Genomic DNA, 24,010 nt, shown 5'->3' on the forward strand with positions numbered 1-24,010 from the left:
TGGGCATAGAAGATCTTAAAGTCCCTAAAGCACAGCAAGACATTATGTTTGCCGGCCTATCCGAAAAGAAGAGACCCTCTTTTCCGGTAATAACGGCAGTAAAGAGTGTGATCAAAAAAGAGTGGGAAAGCCAGGGGCAGAGGGGGTTACCACCATCCTCAAAAAGACGCTACCCCTTTAATGATGAAGAATTAGCAACATGGTCAAAAGCCCCAAAAGTAGACGCAGCTGTGGCGTCTACATCAAAGAGATCCTTACTGCCGGTAGAGGATTCAGGCTCGTTGCAAGATCCTCTAGATCGCAAAGCCGATTCACTTCTTAAAAGAGCATGGGAGACTTCTGCAGGGGCTTTTAAACCGGCAATCTCCGCCACATGCACCGCAAGATCCATGCTTGTTTGGCTGAATGACTTGGAAGAAGGGCTGAAAGGAGGTCTCTCTCGAGAAAAATTATTGTTCTCCATACCCCTAATTAGAGGTGCCACAGCCTTTCTAGCGGACTCATCTGCCGACTCTATACGCCTGGCAGCCAAGTCGGCAGGATTAACCAATGCAGCACGTAGGGCCCTATGGCTTAATGGCTGGAAGGGTGACCCTCAGACCAAGTCTAAGTTATGCAGCCTCCCATGTCAGGGTGAGTACCTGTTTGGTACCAAACTGGATGAGATCTTAACTAAAGCAGGGGAAAGGAAGAAAGGCTTTCCTAATAGTAATAATTACCTTCCATTTTATAGGAGAGCGTTCCGAAAGCCCGCATTTAATAAAAGGAAGGAGTTTAAGAACCAGGATCGCTGGGCCACAAGAGATACAAAACAAAGGGGTGCGTTCTTTGGGAAGCGCCCTTTCAAGTTTGAAGAAAAACCCCGTTAGGACAGATCTACCTGTGGGAGGCAGATTGTCCTCCTTCGCTAATCAATGGCGGGCCATAACAGCAAATATTTGGGCAAATAACCTTATCACCTCTGGGTTACAATTAAAATTTTCCCGAGTCCCTTCGGACTCATTTCTATTGACTTCATTAAAGTCTCAATTACAACAAGAGGCATTGGAGCAGGAGGTAATGAATCTCCTAGCTAAGGGAGTCTTGGTGGAGGTTCCATTCCTACAGGAGGGAAAAGGATTCTATTCCCCGCTATTTTTAATCCCTAAACCAGATGGAACATTCAGAACTATTATTAATCTTAAAAAATTAAACATCTACCTAGAAAATCAAACTTTTAAAATGGAGTCTATCCGGTCCACCATTAAACTCCTGTTTCCCTATTGCTTTATGACAGTTCTCGACCTTAAAGATGCGTATTACCATCTACCTATTTATGCAGAGCATCAACAATATCTCCGTGTAGCGATTGTATTGAATGGGTGTGTCCGACACTTTCAGTATAGCCCAAAAGGCATTGCGGTATCTATAGCCCCAAGAGTATTCACTAAACTAATGGCGGAGGTAATGTCATATCTAAGACTAAAAGACACTCTCGTAATTCCCTACTTAGATGACATCTTAGTAGTAGGAAATTCTCCTTCGCAATGTCAACAACGGTTGTGTGATATGATAGCATCTCTGCAAACATTGGGTTGGATAATAAACTGGGAAAAATCTAGACTTATCCCAACAACTCGGCAAATTTTTCTAGGAATTATATTAGATTCTACAAGCCAGAAATGTTTCCTTCCAGAAACCAAACAAATAACGGTTAGGAATAAAGTTGTCGGTAATAGATAAACCCCTAATTTCTTTGAGAGAAGGCATGTCCCTTTTTGGCTCCTTCACGTCATGTATCCCAGCGGTTCCATGGGCCCAATTTCATTCGAGGCATTTGCAGTATGCAATTTTACATGAAGAAGAAAGATCTCATGGTCATTTAAATATTAAAATTTCCCTTTCTAATAAAGTAATCCAATCTCTGATATGGTGGCTAGAACCAAAAAACCTGGTCAGTGGAGTCCCCTGGGTAGTTAAACCCTCAAATATAATATATACTGATGCCAGTCCTACTGGCTGGGGCGCACATTTAAAAGATCATTTAGTCCAAGGATTATGGTCAGTCACGGAGTCAGACGACTCTTCTAATAGAGAGCTAAAAGCTATCTATCATGCTCTACGTGAATTCCTTCCGCAGCTACACGGGACACATACCAGAATTCTGTCCGACAACATGACATCAGTCGCCTATATCAATCATCAAGGAGGAACAAAATCAGGAACACTTATGTCTATAACCGAAGACATTCTAACCATAGCCGAAGAACATCTTCTGTCCCTGTCAGCGCTGCATGTCAGAGGAGTGGACAACTCAAGAGCAGACTTCCTCAGTCGTCATACCCTCCAAGGGGAGTGGGTCCTAAATCCTCACATCTTCAAAATGATAACTATGAAATGGGGTACACCCGAGATGGATCTCTTCGCCACAAGACACAACCGACAATTAAAGAGGTTTGCTTCAATGTTCCGGGCCGACAATCCCAATATTCTCGATGCCCTTCAGGCTCCCTGGACCTTTCAAAAAGCATACGCGTTTCCTCCTCTGATTCTTCTTCCAACGGTAATCAGGAAGATAAGGGAGGACCGGGCAAACATAATCTTGATTGCCCCATTTTGGCCAAAAAGACCATGGTTTTCCCTGCTCAGAGCCATGTCCATCTCGGATCCGTGGATCCTCCCGGAGGATCAGGATCTTCTTTCCCAGGGGCCCTTCAACCACCCTCATGTGAAGGGACTAAGGTTGACAGCCTGGAATTTGAGAGGCAGCTGTTAAAACTAAGAGGTTTCTCCGATAGTGTAATTAATACCTTGTTGACAAGTAGAAAAAGATCCACTACTGACATATGTGAGAGTGTGGAGGAAATTTCTAGATCTCTATCCATCAGCATTGTCTAGTGAAATTCCCGTCTCCACTATTCTAGAATTTCTTCAAAAAGGACGTGACCTAGGCCTTTCAGTTAATACTCTGAAGGTACAAGTTTCTGCTCTAGGGGCCTTGTATAGTCACAATGTTGCGGGTAATAGATGGATAGCTAGATTTATTTCAGCTTGCCAGAGATCAGAGCCAGTTCAGATTCCCCAGATGCCTCCTTGGGATATTAATTTGGTCCTGGAAGCCTTAACAGGTCATCCATTTGAGCCTCTAGACTCAGCTCACATTAAATATATTTCACTTAAGACCGTTCTTCTTGTTGCGCTAGTATCGGCAAGAAGAGTAGGTGACATACAGGCGCTATCAGTAGATCCTCCCTTTATGTCTATATTTCCTGATAGAATTGTCCTGAAAACAGACCCTTCCTACCTACCTAAAATGTGTACAAAATTCCATAGATCTCAAGAGATCCTTCTTCCTTCTTTCTATAATAATCCTACAAACCAGGAGGAAGAGAAGTACCATACTTTAGATGTGAGAAGGGCTATAATAACTTATCTGGATAGGACTAGCGCCTGGAGGAAGAGCAGGGCTCTCTTTGTTTCCTTCCAGGGTCAAAGGAAAGGATCTGGTGTTACAAAAGGCACACTATCCCGATGGATTCGGGAGGCGATACACCTGGCCTATTCATCTAAAGGGGAGAATCCACCTGAGACTGTGAAGGCACATTCCACCCGGGCGATAGCATCATCCTGGGCTGAGCGAGCAGAGGTTCCTATAGAACTCATATGTAAGGCCGCAACCTGGTCTTCTCCTTCTACCTTCTATAGTCACTATAGATTAGATCTATCTGCCTCCACTGACTTGTGTTTCGGTAGATCAGTCCTTAATACGATAATCCCCCCCAAATAACTATCTCTGAAAGTCTCTCAGTGGGTGCTGTCGTGGCGAAGAGAAAACACCGGATTACGTACCGGTAATGCTCTTTTATAGAGCCACGACAGCACACCTTCACTTCCCTCCCATTTATATATATTAATGTACATATGAGCACTGTTAAAGGTGGTGGATTCTTGTAGTTATACATAGTTAAGTTATAATAAATGATGATAAAGAATTGTCTACTAAAACTGGTGGGCGGTTCCTCGCAATCTCTGTAACCCAAACTGTGGGAGCGAGGGGGACCGCCCCTTTTATCTCTCCGTAGGGTTTCCTGTTCCTAGGGGCGGATCCCCTCTCTCAGTGGGTGCTGTCGTGGCTCTATAATAGAGCATTACCGGTACGTAATCCGGTGTTTCATCCTCTTCTGAAAAATAGGGTGAATCTTCATCTCCTAAATTTACAGAAGCAAAAAAATATTTTCTCTAATCACTTTTCACGACGTCATATGGAGGTTGTCTCTTTGCCCTTACTGGGAACAGGATATATAGAGAGGTTAAAAGGACCTCCCACTTGCCAGTGTCTTTCCTGTTCCCCATGGGACAGGGAGAGGTGTTCCATGTGCTGTGGTGGCCGGCGACTGCAGTACCTCTTACAGGCTTCTGGCCTGTTAGCCGGGCAGCTGACGGTTGCTCCTTGCCTACTCTGATGCTGCTCCCGTCGTCCTGCATGCAGGTACCTCGGGACCCCTTCCCGGCCTTCCCGAGCACCCAAGAGGGCAAAGCAGGCCTGGGATCCCCAGCCGGCTCCTCTGAGCTTTCCGGCTTCTCCTCCTCCATACTGCTCGGCGTTCCGGAAGTGACTTCAGCGGTCGCTCGTGTGTCACTTACGGTTTTCGTTTCTCCCTGAAGCCGGTACTTCCGGGTTCGCCGTCCGGCATGTCGGGCTTAATAGCGTCTAACACATGGATCCAGGAGGGGGAGGGGAAGTGTACGATCGCTGGAGGCAGGTGCTGGGACAGAGGTCTATAACATCCTGCTGAAGTCACCACTGAGGTAAGACTGATTTCCCTCAGTATGGATGGCTCTTCATGCCCTGCGTCTGCAGAGCCCAGCGCTACCCCTGCTACAGTGAGTGTATGCTGTGACAGGGTCCGGGAGGTAGTACTGTAGTTTGTCCTCACTCCTCTCTCCCTTTTTATTTTAGGGCGAAAAGTCTACCCCTAAAGCTGCCTATAGAAAGAAGTGCCCGGTCTGGAATGCTAAATTCCCTCCTCACTGGGATAAAAAAAACTCTGCCAGCCATGCACTGACTGGATAGTAAAAGCCGAGCAACCATCTGTTAGATGAAATACGCTCTCTTGTAAAACAGGAGGTACTATCTTCCTTGGCAGCTTTTACTCCTCCACCTCCACCACCATATTCCCCAGCTAAAAAGAGGAAGATTCAGGTTGTGGAATATGATTCCGATTCTGACCCCTCTCATACTTCATCCGTTGGTTGGGAAGACCCGGTATCCCCTAAGGCTGAGGTCAGAAAATGACTCTTCTCAGATTACATTGAGGATCTAGTGTCTGTTGTCCGTAACACTATGGGTCTAGAAGAGGAACCTGAACCACAGTCCATACAGGATCAAATGTTCGGTGGGCTTAGATCGGAGAAAAGGTTGGGGTTCCCAGTACACGCTAATATCATTATTATGATTGATCAGGAATGGGAACTACCTGAGAAACGCCTTACTCCCCCCTTCAGAAATGAAGCATACATATCCTCTAGAGGGTGAATTTGTTAAATTGGACATTCCCAAGGTTGATGTTCAGGTGGCTAGAGTCGCCAAGAGAACAGCGCTCCCTTTTGAGGATTCTTCACAATTGAAGTATCCTATGGATAGGAAGATTGAAAGTCTCCTGAAGAAGTCATGGGAAACTTCAACATCTGCCCTTAGGCTAACATCGCCTCTACTTGTGTAGCTAGGGCCCTCTCCCGATGGCTAGAAAATTGGAAACCCATATCTCAGGGTACCTCAAGAGGCGAAATGTTAGATTCGCTCCCTATTCTACATAGGGCTACTGGTTTCCTGGCGGATGCTTCTTTGTAATCTGTTAGAGTTGCCGCCAGATCCCTAGTGCTTTCCAACTCTGCCAGAAGAGCTCTCTGGCTTAAAATATGGAGTGGTGATATTACGTCTAAAGCCAAATTGTGTGCCTTACCCTTTAAAGGGGAATATGTCTTCGGTCCAGCCTTAGATGAAATTCTTGACAAAGCTACTGACAAGAAAAAGCCACTGACAAGAAAAAGCCACTCCCAGAGCAAAAAACACCTAGGAAACGTTTTTTTTCGTGCCCCAGTCTCAGCTCTCTCAAACGAGAGGTAAAACTGGCAGATGGAGCTATGCAAAAGGTAAAAATCCATCCTGACAGCACCATGGAGGTTGTCTTCTTATCCACAGTGGGACAGGAAACCACGAGTATTAAAGGACTCCCCCCCCCCCCCCCCCCCCCCCCCCCACCAACCGTCAGTGATTTTTCTTAGTACCACATCTGGATGGATGCCAAAAAGAATATTTTATTTAAACACAACACAATGTTTACATCACATTAGTTTTTAGTAAATTAGCATGAGAAGGGAACTAAGTGCTGTCAGGATGGATTCCTGGAAATACTATTACCGGTAAGACTAACTACCATTTTCCAGGTCATCCACCTGACAGCACCATGGAGAAGTACCAAAGCAGACTACTTCTTAGGGTGGGAATGCCGCCTGGAGTACCTTCCTGCCAAACCCTAATTGCGTTGACATTACGTCTAGTTTATAATGTTTGGAAAAAGTACTAAGATTAGTCCAGGAAGCAGCGTTACAAATTTGATCTGCTGAAGCCCCACCTTTTTCTGCCCATGAGGCTGCCATTGATCTAGACGAGTGTGCTTTGATACATCCCGGAAGATTTTTTTTCTCCGAGCTTTATAAGCCGAAATTATTGTGGATCTAATCCATCTCGTGATCGTGGCTTTAGATGCCTTCCTACCCTTATTTGGGCCTCTAAACTGAACAAAAAGATTATCTATCCTCCAGGGTGCCGTAACCTCTAGATATTTAAGAATCGTTTCTCTAACATCTAGATTATGGTAAAGAGTCTTTTTGATTTTTTTTGGCGACTGAAAAAAGGGAGTACGACCTCCTGATTCATATTTGAATCAGAGACCACTTTCGGGAGAAAAGCTGGATCCAGTTTCAAAACCAATCTGTCATTATAGACCTGTAAATAAGGATCCTGGATAGAGAGGGCCTGAAGCTCCCCCAGTCTCTTCGCCGAAGTAATGGCTACAAGATAGGCCGTTTTTAGGGTCAATTTACCTATGTCTAAATTATCCCCCAAGTCATACTGATGTTTACATAGTTCATTAAGAACTAAATTTAAGTCCCATGGTGGGACAGTTTTCCTTATTAACGGTTTTACTCTTGCAACTGCTCTGGAAAACTTACTAATCCAGGGGTGGGCCGATAAAGTACAGTCATAAGACACTAAGGGCCGCTACTTGTACCCTTAAAGTACTGGGTCTAAGACCTGCTTTAAACCCCGCTTGTAAAAAATCAAGGATTTTGGGTACATTAGGATGTTCAGTATCGACTGTCGTTTCTCCACAATAGCTGCAGAATTTTTTCCAAATTTTGGTATAGAAGGAAGAGGTTACTGGCTTCCTGCTTGCTTTTAATGTGGAAATTACTTCATCCGATAAACCCTTTGCTCTTAGAACTTGCCGTTCAGGATCCATGCCGATAATCGAAGACTTTCTGGATTCTGGTGGAGAATGGGACCTTGAAAGAGTAGATCTGTTCTTCGTGGAAGAATAACTGGTTCCTCCCTTGACACTTTCTTCAGTAAGGGAAACCAACTCCTCTTTGGCCAGAACAGTACTACAAGTAGTACTTTGGCTCTGTCTAATGCAATTTTCCTGAGAGTCCTTGGTATTGGTGCAAGCGGAGAGAATACATACAACAGGCCTCTGTTCCACGATTGGGAGAAGGCATCGACTCCAGCCGGGTTCTCCTGAGGGTTCAGTGAGTAAAAGACGCTAACTTTTGCATTTTGTCTGGTTGCAAAGATGTCCACCTCTGGGTTCCATCAATGATGGCATAAGTCTCCGAAAACCTCGTTGTTTAGCTCCCATTCTGTCGATAGAACTGTCCTCCTGCTCAGGAAATCCGCCACTTGGTTTCTGGAACCTTCTAAATGTACCGCTGAGACCGAGAGTACTGTCCCTTCTGCCCATCTGAAGATTCGTTCTGCCAACTGCTGCAGAGCCATGTGTCTCGGACCACCTTGATGTCGAAGGAAAGCAACTGCTGTTGTGTTGTCCGAGAGTACTTTCACATGTTTGTTCCTTACCAAGGCCTGCGCTGAAGATAGAACCTTCCAGACTGCGAGCAGTTCTCTGAAACTTGAGGATTGTCTGCTGTTTTTCCGGGTCCACTGACCCTTGTAATTCCTTCCCTGGATGTGACCTCCCCAGCCTTGTTGACTTGCGTCCGTGGTGATTGTAACTTTGGGAACACGATTCCAGGCCACTCCTTGCCTCAGATTCTTGGGATCTGTCCACCAACGTAACGAAGCCTTCACTTGGGTTGGTAGCTGTATTACTTTGTCCAACGACCCCTATCTTCTGTCCCAGGATGAATCGCCTGCTGAAGCCGTTGGGAATGAAATTGACTCCAATTTACGCTGGGGATGCAGGCCGTCATCAGTCCCAGGATCTTCATGGCGCCTCTGATGGAAACTCTGCTCTCTGTGAATTGACGAATCCTGTTTACTATGCCGCACAGTTTTTCTTCCGGCAGAAAAGACATTCTCATATTTGAGTCTACTATGACTCCGAGAAACTTTATTCTCTGTTTGGGTACTAGATCGGATTTTGCCCAATTTACGATCCACCCCAAATTCTGCAGTGTGGAAAAACTGACAGTCGGTTCTGAGTTGATTTACCGTGTCCGCTACCACCAAAAAATTGTCCAGATATGGAATGACTAAAATATCTTGATTTCTTAGGTAGGCTACCACCTTTATTATAATCTTCGTTATGATTCTTGGGGCTGAGGCTAGGCCAAACGGAAGGCATTGAAACTTGTAATGGAAGACCTTGCCTTCTTTTTCTACTGTGAACCTCAGATATTTTTGGTGGTCTAGGTAAATCGGGACGTGGTAATATGCACTCTTTAAATCTAGAGTGCACATCACTACCCCTTTGTCTAGGAGGGGAATCGTAGATCTTATAGATTCCATTTTGAATCGTTTGTATACTACCCATGAATTTAGGTGTTTGAGATTTATAATAGTCCTGGATTCCCCCGAGGGCTTTATTATGGAAAATAGGCTTGAGTAAAACCCTTGTCCTGTTTCTTGGGGAGGTACTGGGACTATTGCAGCTGTTTTTAGCAAGTCCTGAATATCTACCCACATGGGAGAAGTCGGGACGAGGTGGGAGCTGGAGACTAAGAATTTTTGTGGGGGAGGCGAAGAAAATTCTATACTGTAACCCTGAGCAATCAGTTGTAACACCCACGGGCTCGTAGTGATCTTTTGCCAGCCCCCCAGAAACCTGGTTAAGCGCCCCCTACACTGGTGGCGTCATTTTCTGTGGTAACCTGATGCTGAACCTGAAAAGGTGGACTCTTTACTTTTGGTTCTAGCCTCCCCACCTTTTGGGTAGCTCCACCTCCCTTGTTTCCCTTTCCCTCTATAGTCAGTTCTCTGATTAAAACGGGACCTACGAAAGGGCTGAAACTTTTTGCGTTTCTCTTCCGGGAACCCCTTTTTATCATCTGACGCTTTCTCTAAGATGTCGTCCAGTAGTGGCCCAAATACCCTTCCACCTGAAAATGGGATGGCGCCAAGCTTATTCTTGGAATGTACATCCCCTGACCAGTTTTTGAGGCAGATGGCTCTTCTGGCCGCATTTGATAGGGAAGGACTCCAAACTGATAGTGCTCCACTTGACGACTTGTTGTGAATTCTGTTGTCGGGCTCCCTCCTGTGGTCATGAATGGTACTTCGGCTGGTTCTGTCCATGGACTTCCTCTGGTGGGTGTTTCTGAGTTTCCTTCCTCAGGTGACGAGGTTAATTCGTTAGCTGGCTGCTCTATTTAACTCCACTTAGATCTTTGCTCCATGCCACCTGTCAATGTTCCAGTATTGGTCTAGTTCACTCCTGGATCGTTCTTGTGTCCTGTCTTCCCAGCAGAAGCTAAGTTCCAGCTTGTATTTATTTGGTTTGCTATTTTTCTGTCCAGCTCGCTATTATTGTTGTCTTGCTTGCTGGAAGCTCTGGGACGCAGAGGGAGCGCCTCCGCACCGTGAGTCGGTGCGGAGGGTCTTTTTTGCGCCCTCTGCGTGGTCTTTTTGTAGGTTTTTGTGCTGACCGCAAAGTAACCTTTCCTATCCTCAGTCTGTTCAGTAAGTCGGGCCTCACTTTGCTAAATCTATTTCATCTCTGTGTTTGTATTTTCATCTTTACTCACAGTCATTATATGTGGGGGGCTGCCTTTTCCTTTGGGGAATTTCTCTGAGGCAAGGTAGGCTTTATTTTTCTATCTTCAGGGCTAGCTAGTTCCTTAGGCAGTGCAGAGTTGCATAGGGAGCGTTAGGCGCAATCCACGGCTATTTCTAGTGTGTTTGATAGGATTAGGGATTGCGGTCAGCAGAGTTCCCACGTCCCAGAGCTCGTCCTTTATTATCAGTAACTATCAGGTCATTCCGTGTGCTCTTAACCACCAGGTCCATTATTGTCCTGACCACCAGGTCATAACAACGACTCCCCTGTATCGCAAACCTGAGATTTTTTATGTCTCGGGTTACATAGTTACATAGTTATTAAGGTTGAAGGAAGACTATATGTCCATCTAGTTCAACCCATAGCCTAACCTAACATGCCCTAACATGTTGATCCAGAGGAAGGCAAAAAAACCCCATGTGGCAAAGAGTAAGCTCCACATTAGGGAAAAAAATTCCTTCCCGACTCCACATACGGCAATCAGACTAGTTCCCTGGATCAACGCCCTATCAAGGAATCTAGTGTATATACCCTGTAACATTATACTTTTCCAGAAAGGTATCCAGTCCCCTCTTAAATTTAAGTAATGAATCACTCATTACAACATCATACGGCAGAGAGTTCCATAGTCTCACTGCTCTTACAGTAAAGAATCCGCGTCTGTTATTATGCTTAAACCTTTTTTCCTCTAAACGCCGAGGATGCCCCCTTGTCCCTGTTTCAGGTCTATAATTAAAAAGATCATCAGAAAGGTCTTTGTACTGTCCCCTCATATATTTATACATTAAAATAAGATCACCCCTTAGTCTTCGTTTTTCCAAACTAAATAGCCCCAAGTGTAATAACCTATCTTGGTATTGCAGACCCCCCAGTCCTCTAATAACCTTGGTCGCTCTTTCTGCACCCGCTCCAGTTCAGCTATGTCTTTCTTAAACACCGGAGACCAGAACTGTGCACAGTATTCTAAGTGTGGTCGAACTAGTGACTTGTATAAAGGTAAAATTATATTCTCCTCATGAGCATCTATGCCTCTTTTAATGCATCCCATTATTTTATTTGCCTTTGTAGCAGCTGCCTGACACTGGCCCCTGAATATGAGTTTGTCATCCACCCATACACCCAGGTCTTTTTCATTGACGGTTTTGCCCAGAGTTTTAGAATTAAGCACATAATTATACATCTTATTACTTCTACCCAAGTGCATGATCTTACATTTATCCCCATTAAAGCTCATTTGCCATTTATCAGCCCAAGCTTCTAGTTTACATAAATCATCCTGTAATATAGAATTGTCCTCCTCTGTATTGATTACCCTGCAGAGTTTAGTGTCATCTGCAAATATTGAAATTCTACTCTGAATGCCCCCTACAAGGTCATTAATAAATATGTTAAAAAGAAGAGGGCCCAATACTGACCCCTGTGGTACCCCACTGCTTACCGCTACCCAGTCCGAGTGTGCTCCATTAATAACCATCCTTTGTTTCCTATCCCTGAGCCAGCTCTCAACCCACTTGCACATATTTTCCCCTATCCCCATTATTCTCATTTTATGTATCAACCTTTTGTGTGGCACCGTATCAAAAGCTTTTGAAAAGTCCATATACACTACATCCACTGGGTTCCTTTGGTCCAATCCGGAACTTACCTCTTCATAGAAACTGATCAAATTAGTCTGACATGAACGGTCCCTAGTAAACCCGTGCTGATACTGGGTCATGAGGTTATTCCTCTTCAGATACTCCAGTATAGCATCCCTTAGAATGCCCTCCAGGATTTTACCCACAGTAGAGGTTAAGCTTACTGGCCTATAATTTCCGAGTTCAGTTTTTGTTCCCTTTTTGAATATTGGCACCACATTTGCTATACGCCAGTCCTGTGGCACAGACCCTGTTATTATGGAGTCTTTAAAGATTAAAAATAATGGTCTATCAATGACTGTACTTAATTCCTGCAGTACTCGGGGGTGTATCCCATCCGGGCCCGGAGATTTGTCAATTTTAGTGATTTTTAGACGCCGCCGCACTTCCTGCTGGGTTAAGCAGGTGACATTTAATTGGGAATTTTTATCACTAGACATTTTGTCTGCCATGGGATTTTCTTGTGTAAATACTGATGAAAAAGTCATTTAGCATATTGGCCTTTTCCTCATCCTCATCCACCATCTCACCCAGACTATTTTTAAGGGGGCCAACACTATCATTTTTTAGTTTCTTACTATTTAGGTAGTTAAAGAATATTTTAGGATTATTTTTACTCTCTCTGGCAATGAGTCTCTCTGTCTCAATCTTTGCTGCCTTGATTTGCTTTTTACAGAATTTATTTAATCTTCTGTATTTATTTAATGCCTCCTCACTACCTACTTCCTTTAATTCTCTAAATGCTTTCTTTTTGTCACTTATTGCGCCCCTTACAGCTCTATTTAGCCATATTGGTTTCCTCCTATTTCTAGTATGTTTATTCCCATACGGTATATACTGTGCACAGGTCCTAGCCAGGATGGTAATAAACGTCTCCCATTTTCTTTGTGTATTTTTGTGTCTCAGGACATCGTCCCAGTTAATTGCACCAAGATCCTCTCTCATCCGTTGGAAATTTGCCCTCCTGAAGTTTAGTGTCCTTGTAACCCCTCTACTACACATCTTTTTAAAGGATACATGAAAACTTATTATTTTGTGATCGCTATTTCCCAAGTGACCCCCAACCCTTATATTTGATATGCGGTCTGGCCTGTTGGTTAATATTAGGTCTAGCAGTGCCCCCTTTCTTGTTGGGTCCTGAACCAGTTGTGAAAGGTAATTGTCTCTCATAGTTGTCAAAAACCGATTACCTTTGCTGGAACTGCAGGTTTCTGTTCCCCAATCTATTTCAGGGTAGTTGAAGTCCCCCATAATAATGACTTCTCCTTGAGTCGCAGCTTCATCTATTTGCTTTACGAGGATATTCTCCATTGCTTCCATTATTTTTGGAGATTTATAACAAACCCCTATCAGTAATTTATTTTTTCCCCCTCCCCTTATCTCCACCCACAGGGATTCTACATTTTCATTAAATTCACCTATATTATCGCGCAGGATGGGTTTTAAGGACGATTTTACAGACACACCCCTCCCCCTCGCTTATCTGTACGGTCATTTCTGAACAGGCTATAGCCCTGCAAGTTAACAGCCCAGTCATGGCTCTCATCCAGCCACGTTTCAGATATCCCCACCATGTCATAATTGTGCTCCAACAACATTAGTTCTAATTCGTCCATTTTGTTGGCGAGGCTTCTGGCATTAGTATACATGCACTTTATGTTCCTCTCTGTACTTCTATTTCTTAAATTATTAACTGTTCTGACCCCACCCCCCATGCCACCGCCACCCCCAACTTCCTTATTTGTGCCCAGGTCTATGTCTGCACTATCTTCCCCTCCTATAAAATGAATACCCTCCCCCCCAATTCCTAGTTTAAACACTCCTCCAACCTTCTAGCCATTCTCTCCCCCAGCACAGCTGCACCCTCCCCATTGAGGTGCAGTCCATCCCTAGCGTAGAGCCTGTAGCCAACTGAGAAGTCGGCCCAGTTCTGCAGGAACCCAAACCCCTCCTTCCTACACCAATTCTTCAGCCACTTATTAACCTCCCTAATCTCCCGTTGCCTCTCTGGCGTGGCACGTGGTACCAGCAGTATTTCGGAAAATACCACGTTGGAGGTCCTTGCTTTCAGCTTGCAGCCTAATTCCCTGAAATCATCTTTAAGGACCTTCCACCTACCTCTAACTTTGTCATTAGTGCCAATGTGCACCATGACCGCTGGGTCCTCACCAGCCCCTCCCAATAATCTGTCCACCCGATCAGCGATGTGTCGGACTCGAGCGCCAGGTAGGCAGCACACCGTTCGACGATCCCTGTCTTTGTGAAAGATTGCCCTATCTGTTCCCCTAATAATTGAGTCGCCCACTACCAGCACCTGTCTGGCCTGCCCTGCTCTCCTATTTCCCTCCTTACTGGAGCAGTCACTCCTCCGGATTTCAGAGGACATGCCTGGCTGCAGCAGTGCTACCCCTGTACTGGCACCCCCCTCATCTGCCAACTTAGCAAACTTATTGGGGTGTGCCAGGTCAGGACTAGCCTCCCTGGCACTCTTCCCTCTACCCCGCTTCCTAACTGTCACCCAGCTTGCTACTTCATTGTCCTGCTGCTCCATCCCACCATCCCCCCCCTCATCTGTCCCATTGAGCGTCTGCTCCGTGAGCAGAAGACTCCTCTCCATATTGTCTATGGATCTCAGTGTTGCCAGCTGCACATTTAGATCCAGAATCTGGGTTTCCAAATGCACAACGTGCTCACATCTCGCACAGCAGTATGCACCCTCGATCGGCTGATCAAGGATTGCATACATGTGGCAAGATGTGCACTGGATGGCATTAACAAGAGTGGAGCACATTTCCTAATGGGGATTGCACCAGACAGAACAGTTAAATAAAAAATAAATACAAAGTATTAATAAAAATCAGACAGCAATTCAGTAATTCCTCCCTTGGAAACTCCCTGACTCCAAAGTCACTGAATCACAAGTCACACTTACCGCTGTCCACACTTACGCTCAGGCCACACTCGCTATGCTGAAGATTTAAAGATTTTTTTTTTTCTCTCTCCCTTAACAGCAATCCACCTTGCTGTCCAAATGCACTTCCAAAAAGGACTGGAGCCCCAAACAGCTGCCCCTTATAAACCCTTAATTATGAGCCCCTACCCTAAGTTAACCCCTTATGAATATAGCTACCCCCAATTCAGCAACTCGCACCAATTCACACAGGTATTTGTTAAAGGCTTTCCAAATACCTCTTCACTGAATCACAAGTCACACTTACCGCTGTCCACACTTACGCTCAGGCCACACTCAGCTCGCTCACACTCGCTATGCTAAAGATTTAAAGATTTTTTTTTTTTTTCTCTCTCCCTTAACAGCAATCCACCTTGCTGTCCAAATACACTTCCAAAAAGGACTGGAGCCCCAAACAGCTGCCCCTTATAAACCCTTAATTATGAGCCCCTACCCTAAGTTAACCCCTTATGAATATAGCTACCCCCAATTCAGCAACTCGCACCAATTCACACAGGTATTTGTTAAAGGCTTTCCAAATACCTCTTCACTGAATCACAAGTCACACTTACCGCTGTCCACACTTACGCTCAGGCCACACTCAGCTGATGGGCAGATCCTCTCTCCATTGCAGTCAGCAGTCCGACAAAGTGACGACAGCCCTATCAAATCTGGGTTGGTTTTTTAACCTAGAGATATCCAAAATTATCCCAACACAAGTACAGCAGTACTGGGGGACAATAATAGACTCAAAAAAAAAAAAAAAAAAAAAAAAGTTATCTAACAGAGTTAAAAATTTCCAACATGACACAACTAGTGGAGCACTTATAACATTCTCCAGTCATTTCTTTAAGGAAAGCAATGTCCATATTAGGATCGATGACAGCCTGCATCCCAGCGGTCCAGGGGGCTCCGTATCATTCCAGAGATCTCCAGTGGGAAATCCCGCCTAGAGGGAGATTTAGAAAAACGCTTGAAAATCTCCTCGCAAACAATGACTTCCCTAGCCTGGTGGATAGACTCGTCCAATCTCGCCAGGGGGGTTCCATGGATATGGCCGGTCTCAGTAACCCTCACAACGGATGCAATTCCATGGGGTTGGGGAGCTCACTCAAAAGATCAAATTGCCCAGGGCCCATGGTCAGAGGGGGAAAGCTCTTCACTTCAAACTTGAAAGAGTTTTGTGGAAGTAATTACGCGCTAAACCATTTCTTAGTTTCCCTCCGTTCCCATCACGTAAGGGTACTGACAGACAACAGGATGGTAGTGGCGTATTTGAATCACCAGGGGGGTACGAGGTCCCAAACCCTGATGGAAGTAACGAAATCCATTCTGTTACAAGCAGAATCCAACCTATCCTCCCTATCAGCCCTTCATATCACAGGGACAGATCATCAGACAGCAGATTTCTTAGCAGAACACAGCTAAAACAGGGGGAATGGGAATTAAGCCAGCAAATATTCAATCACATAGTGGACCGTTGGGGGACCCCGGATATAGATCTATTCGAGAACAGTCAAAACCAGAAAACGGAGAACTTCTGTCCAATAGATCCACGGGGAATCCAGTGACCCTAGACGCCTTTCTAATTCCCTGTAATTTCCAAATAGCATACGCCTTTCCCCCGATAGCATTAATTCCATTAGTCCTGAGGAAAATCCAGGACGACAGAGCAAAGATGATCATGATAGCCCCTTTTTTGGCCAAAAAGAACGCGGTTCCCATGGCTACGCCTGATGTCGGTAACAGACCCTTGGGTCCTCCCAGATATCCTGAATCTTCTGCGCCAGGGGCCAATAAACCATCCACAAAAAAAAAAAAAAAAATCTTGCATATGGCAGCCTGGAATTTGAGAGGAAACTTTTGACCAGGAAAGGGTTTTCTCCAAATTTAGTCTGAACTCTGTTAACCAGTAGGAATCAAGTAACTACCAGAGCGTATGGCAAAGTCTGGAAAAGATTCCTCTCTAATTCAGGTATCAGCTTATCGGAAGAGACCCCAGTTCAGGAAATACTAGAATTCTTCCAAAAAGGATTAGAGAAAGGCTTGGCAACGAGCACTCTAAAAGTTCAAGTCGCAGCATTGGGTGCCCTTTATAACTGTGACTGGGAAGGGAACCATTAGATTTAAAGGTTTGTTAAAGCTTTAACTAGATCTAGGCCAGTTGTACATCATACTACGCTTCCTGGGATCTGAACGTAGTACCTTCTGCACTAACCAAGCGCCTTTTGAACCCTTATTACAGGCTTCCTTAAAAATAGTTTCCCTGAAAACCTTCCTACTGGTAGCACTAACCTCGGCTTGCAGGATCAGTGACTTACAGGCTCTATCAGCTTATCTGCCTCTAACCCAGATATAAAAGGACCGCATAGTCCTTAAAACTGATCCATCCTCCCTTCCTAAAGTGGCATCACGCTTCCATAGATCCTAGGAGATATACTTACCATGCTTTTGTCCAAACCCCCCCCCCCCCCCCCAAAAAAAAAGGGGGTAAAACCTTGCACACACTAGATGTGAAGAGATGTTTCAGCCAATATATATCAGCCACGAGGGAGTGTAGGAAAGGGAGGTCTCTGTCTATTTTCAGGGGCCAAACAAAGGACACAGAGCATCAAAAGCCACGTTGGCAAGATGGATATGGGACGCTATTGCCCTGTCATACGCCTCATCCAAGGAAGCCACTCCAGAAGGAATTAAGGTTCATTCAACCAGATCGATGGCGACCTCTTGGGCAGAGCGAGCTGGAGCATCACTTGACCAGATATGTAGAGCAGCCACTTGGTCCCTTCCTCTACTTTCTTTAAGCACTACCAGCTTGACCTATCTTCCTCTTCAGACTTAACCTTCGGGAGAAGGGTTCTGGAGGCAGTAATCCCACCCTAAAACTCACATCCTATGAAATTCTCTCCGTGGTGCCGTCATGGGAGTAAGAGAATATCGTAGTTACTCACCGATAACGGTATTTCTCTGATCCCATGACGGCGCCCGTATATTCCCTCCCTTCACATATGGGTGTGCACACTTCTAGTTAGCCATTAATGCTTAGCCACGCGGTGGGGAAAAAATAAATAAATGTAATAATAATATAATGATGATAAACGATGACTTGAAAGACTTTCTGTGTGTGTAAATAACTACTTAAGTTACAGCTGAAGTCCTGTCAAGGATCTATAAAACAAACTGAGGTGGAAGAGAGGTCCCGCCTTTTTAACCTGTGGGTTTCCTGTCCCTGAGGGCGGATCCCTCTCTCCGTGGTGCCGTCATGGGATCAGAGAAATACAGTTATCGGTGAGTAACTACGATATTTTCTTCCATTCTCCCATGACTGCACCACCTGAGAGAGGGTATCTGCCCACCAGGGCAGGAAACCTACTGAATAAAAAGGTGGTACCTCTCCTCTGCATCAGTTTGGTTTCCTGTCCTCATGGGAACCTTCAGAATGAAACGTTAAACTTACACTTACCTGGGGTTTGTCCAAGAGCGTGGGATGCAGTCCACGGGTGAGGGGATGCCGACCGGGAGGTTGATGCAGCATCATGCAGGCTGAGACCTGTTGGGCAAATGTCTTCTAGCCCAGGGGTCCCCAACTCCAGTCCTCAAGGCCCACCAACAGGTCATGATTTCAGGATTTCCTTTGCATTGCACAGGTGATGCAATTATTACCTGGGCAAGACTAAGGAAATCCTGAAAACATGACATGTTGGTGGGCCTTGAGGACTGGAGTTGGGGACCCCTGTTCTAGCCGACACGAGGTCCCGGATCTGCGCACTCTGGGGGGGTTGCAGGAGTGCCCCAGCGAAGTGCACTGAGACTTGCTTCCAGGTCAGCAGACGTGCCGGGGACGCTGAAGGAAGCTGGCGTGTCCTGAGGCCGAGTGCCGGAAAGAGAGGCTGCGCAGGTCTACGCATGCGTGGGACGCAGGATGAGATCTGCGTCCTGATGACAAAGCGCCGTTAACTGCAGCGGCCATCTGGGACTGCGCATGCCCAGGGCTAAGGGAATCCATCCACACAGTGCGTTGGATTTGAAACTTAAGGAGACAGCCAGAGGTGGACGGGGCAATCTGATATTTAAGGGGAAGTGTCCTGAAAGATGGTGGCATTTCCTTCAGCTTTAACCCTTCGCCTCGACAGCACCCACTTTGAGAGAGGGACCCGCCCATAGGAACAAGAAACCTACAGAGATAAAATCGGCGGTCCCCCTCTCCTCCTCAGTTGGCTTTCCTGTTCCTATAGGAATCCTTAGTATACCTACACGAATGAAGGATCCCCTGAGCAGAGCACCAGCCTGTGTGGTCTCCGTGCGAACAGCAGGGGCTGCGGCATCAGTTGCAGTTGCGGGGGAGCCACTGCATGCAGCCTCCCCCCTCGGCTCATGGTTTTCTGGCAGGTTCCAGGTATGTATATGGAGACACAGGGGGAAGTGTGGAGACACAGGGGGAAGTGTGGAGACACGGGAGGAAGGACATGGCAGGATGGGAGACACGGGGGCAGGATGGGAGACACGGGGCAGATTGGGAGACAGATTGGGAGACACGGGGCAGTTTGGGGGCAGGATGGAGACAGATGGGGCAGGAGGGAGACAGATGGGGCAGGATCATGGGGCAGGAGGGAGACAGGTGGGGCAGGTCCATGGGGTAGGATGGAGACAGATGGGGCAGGTCCATGGGGCAGGATGGAGACACATGGTGCAGGATCATGGGGCAGGATGGATACAATGGAGGCAGATGGGGCAGGATCACTGGACAGGTGGGGCAGGATCGGACATCACATGGGGGCAGAATGGATACTCATGAGGGCAGGATGGGAGAACATATGGCTGGAGTCAGGAATGAGATTCAGGGCTGTCACAATGGGGGATATTATTACCAAATGGTCTAATAAGGGATATTATTACTACAATGATGTATTTACTTTATTTTTTGAGGATACTGCTTTAAATGCGGGAGGCTGTACTGTTACTTTGCAGAGCGATACTATATCGCCTTTTTTTCTTCATCTGGTGTAGTTTAGAAGTTGGGAAAAAATAATGTGTTCTAGAAGCGGTGCTCTAGCTAACTGCGTTATTTCCTGCAGAGACGAGCCCTGGCTGGAAGTGAATGGTGGTCTGTGCTGGATAAAGATGAAAAGAAAAGATGAAGGACTTCACTTAGTGACCTCACTGGTGAGTCAGTGTTTTACCTGTAGACTGGCACTGTACACTGAATACTATATACAGCAGTCCTGTGTACAATTTCACCAGTGATCACTGTATTACCTTTACACTGATACTATATATAGAGCTCCTGTGTATGTCATTGATCACAGTATAACCTGTACAGTTCTCGTGTGTATATCAGTTGATCACTGTATTACCCGTACACTAATACTGTATACAGAGCTCCTGTGTATAATGTAATGTAATCTGGATCACTGTATTACCCGTTCACTATACATTGTATACAGCGCTCCTGTGTATGTCACCGGTGAACTGTATTACCTGTACACTGACCCTATTTACAGAGCTCCTGTGTATAATATCACCGATAATCACTGTATTACCTCTACACAGACACTGCATATGAAGTACAGATCTACTGTGTATAATAACACGTATGGTGATATTAGTATTGTTTTTTTAATTAATGATCAGTATTGTAGTGTTCAGTCATTATGTGGTGGTAATATGTTGTCTGACCATGGTGTGGCGGTATTTGTTTCTTGTATCTACTATTTAGTCACTATGTGGTGGTAATATGTGATCTGGACATGGCGTGTCGGTATTTGTTCCTTGTATGTGGTATTATAGGTTTCTATGTGGTGGTAATATGGTGTCTGGTCATGGTGAGGTGGTATTTGTCCCTTGTATGTGATATTATTGGTAATTTGAAAAATTGAAAAATAAATAAAAATATACCTAGATTGTATTTTAACAAATGATTAATAGGTTACAGTAGAGTAGGGCCCGACCAAAAGAGTCTACCTTGTCGTGGTGGTGGCTTAAAAATCTTTTTGGGGCAAAACAAAAGCTGCCGGCTAGATGTGATCTGGTGATGGAGTTTTTCCAAGAGAGCGGTGGAGCACCCACCTGTGGGGTCGGTATTGGGACCTGTTCTCTTCAACATATTCATTAATGATCTGGTAGAAGATTTACACAGTAAAATATCGATATTTGCAGATGATACAAAACTATGTAAAGCAGTTAATACAAGAGAAGATAGTATTCTGCTACAGATGGATCTGGATAAGTTGGAAACTTGGGCTGAAAGGTGGCAGATGAGGTTTAATAATGATTAATGTAAGGTTATACACATGGGAAGAAGGAATCAATATCACCATTACACACTGAACAGGAAACCACTGAACAGGAAACCACTGGGTAAATCTGACAGGGAGAAGGACTTTGGGATCCTAGTTAATGATAAACTTACCTGGAGCAGCCAGTGCCAGGCAGCAGCTGCCAAGGCAAACAGGATCATGGGGTGCATTAAAAGAGGTCTGGATACACATGATGAGAGCATTATACTGCCTCTGTACAAATCCCTAGTTGGACCGCACATGGAGTACTGTGTCCAGTTAATAAAGGGGATGGGAGAACTACAATACCCAGATAGATTAGAGAAATTAGGATTATTTAGTCTAGAAAAAAGACGACTGAGGGGCGATCTAATAACCATGTATAAGTATATAAGGGGACAATACAAATATCTCGCTGAGGATCTGTTTATACCAAGGAAGGTGACGGGCACAAGGGGGCATTCTTTGCGTCTGGAGGAGAGAAGGTTTTTCCACCAACATAGAAGAGGATTCTTTACTGTTAGGGCAGTGAGAATCTGGAATTGCTTGCCTGAGGAGGTGGTGATGGCGAACTCAGTCGAGGGGTTCAAGAGAGGCCTGGATGTCTTCCTGGAGCAGAACAATATTGTATCATACAATTATTAGGTTCTGTAGAAGGACGTAGATATGGGGATTTATTATGATGGAATATAGGCTGAACTGCATGGACAAATGTCTTTTTTCGGCCTTACTAACTATGTTACTATGTTACCACTGACGCTAGCCCAGAAGGGTTGGGGGTCCCATTTAGGTCTGGATCTAGCTCAGGGCAGTTGGAACACTGTTGAAATGCAGCAGCCCTCCAATTGGTAGGAACTGAAGGCAGTTAATCATGCTTTGAATTGTTTCCTTCCCCAGCTCCGAGGATCTCGCGTAAGAATCCTATTGGACAATATGACAATTGTCGCATATTTAAATCAAGGCGGAACGCGATCGGAAAGTATGACTTCAACGACAAATATTTTCGATTTAGCAGAAGTAAACCTCTTATCCATCACAGCTCTTCACATCAGAGGAGTAGAAAACACAAAAGCCGACTTCCTCAGTCGTCACAAGCTACGCCAAGCAGAATGGATTCTCAATAGTCTAATATTCAAGAAGATAGTTGAGGTATGGGGACTTCCACAAATATATTTGTTGGCGACCAGAAGAAACAGACAGGTGCAAATATTTGCCTCCCTAAACACAGCGGATCAACCAGACATGGTAGACTTGATCCAATTTGCCTGGGAATTCGACCTAGCTTATGGCTTCCCGCCAGTGATGTAAATTCCGTTAGTGATCAGAAAGATAAGAGGAGCAAGGGTGATTCTCAAAGCACACTTCTGGCCAAAAAATACCTTGGTTCTCATGCCTTCAAGTGATTTCAGCTTGCCATACCTGGGTACTCAGTATAATCAGATCAGGGCTGAGACTAGAGTTCACATCCACTCCCAGGCACAGCTTCAGGATCTCATCCCCCAAATTCTGGAAGGAGCAGGCCCTGGAGGCGGAGGTGTTACTTTTGCTTCGAAAGAGAGTACTTGTGGAGGTGCCTGTTCAGCAGCCGGGGAAGGGAGTTTTATTCTCCCCTGTGTCTGATAAGGAAGTCCGACCAGTCGTTAAAGGGAGTCTGTCACCCCCAAAAATTTTATGAGCTGCGTCCACCGGCATCAGGGGCTTACCTACAGCATTCTGTAATGATGTAGATAAGCCCCCGATGTAACCTGAAAGATGAGAAAGAGGTTAGACTATACTCACCCAGGGGTGGTCCGGGTCCGATGGGCGTCGAGGTCCGGTCCAGTGCCTCCCATCTTCCATCAGATGACGTCCTCTTCTTGGTGCCGGGAAAGGTCAGAGAGGCTCAGCGCCTGCGCACTGAAGTACTTTGCTCTGCCCTCAAGAGGGCAGACAAAGTACACCTGCGCCGGAGCCACGGCAAGAAGACATGAAGAGGACGTCATCAGATGAAGATAGGAGGTGCTGGACTGGACCGTGACGTCCATCAGACCCGGACCGCAGCGGTACTGCCCCTGGGTGAGTATAATATAATCTTTATTTCTCATCTTTCAGGTTACATCGGGGCTTATCTACAGCATTACAGAATGCTGTAGGTAAGCCCTAATGCCGATGGCCGCAGCTCATATATGATTTTGGGGGTGACAGATTCCCTTTAAGGACAATTATCAATCTGAGATGCCTCAACAAGATACTGGTCTACAGACCGGTCAAAATCGGCAATCAAGAGCGCTGAGCCGCAAAGCCTGGACAGGAGAGTCCCCCTGCAGCCGCACCATCAAAGACATCGCCGGTGGTGACAGGGGACTGTAGGAGAAGCAGCACCCTCCACAGGGGTCAGCGGTGAGTGAATCTCTCATCGCTCCTGTTCAGAGACTGCTTGGAGCGAGACCCCTTCCCTTCACACCGCTGCTCACAGCTCCTGGGAGAATACCAGCATCTACTGCAAGGCAAGTTCCCCGCACCACAGTGACCGCTCCGGAGCCTACTGGACTACTGCTGGAGACACCGCTCCTTCGGGCAGCAGAGACGCCAGCGCGACCCTTCAGAGGATACTGTGGCCGGGTATACAGCAGCGCCAACGCCAGAGGTCCACAGACAGAAGCAGAGCTCCCGGGGGGTGAGCCACTCTGCCTCCAGCGATCAGCGCAGCCCGCCGGCACTCGGATACAACGCCGGAGCACAGGATCGCGGCAACCGCTCCGGACCCCTGGAACTGGAGCGCCGCTTCTGACCCTGCAGCGAAGCAAGACACCAGCCTAAGTCACCGCTCCTTATTGCCGACAGCAACGTCAGTGCCTTCCCTGCACAGGGGGGCTACAAGGTAAGCCCGGC

At 45.9% G+C, this 24,010-nt stretch overlaps 1 protein-coding gene across 17 annotated transcripts in view; it reads left to right on the top strand.

Moving 5' to 3' along the window:
* The window catches only part of ZDHHC14 (zinc finger DHHC-type palmitoyltransferase 14), a 650,690-nt gene that overhangs the window by 7,177 nt on the left and 619,503 nt on the right, over positions 1–24,010 (top strand). For 2 of the 17 annotated variants that reach the window (XM_069769384.1, XM_069769378.1), the window contains exon 2: positions 19,940–20,027. The exons of the other annotated variants lie outside the window; for them this stretch is intronic. The gene's annotated coding sequence lies outside the window, so the exon portion shown is untranslated. The remainder of the gene's footprint in view (positions 1–19,939; positions 20,028–24,010) is intronic. 17 annotated transcript variants of the gene reach the window in all.

Source organism: Ranitomeya imitator, chromosome 5 (genome assembly GCF_032444005.1).
Source record: "Ranitomeya imitator isolate aRanImi1 chromosome 5, aRanImi1.pri, whole genome shotgun sequence".
NCBI classification, from domain to species: domain Eukaryota; kingdom Metazoa; phylum Chordata; class Amphibia; order Anura; family Dendrobatidae; genus Ranitomeya; species Ranitomeya imitator.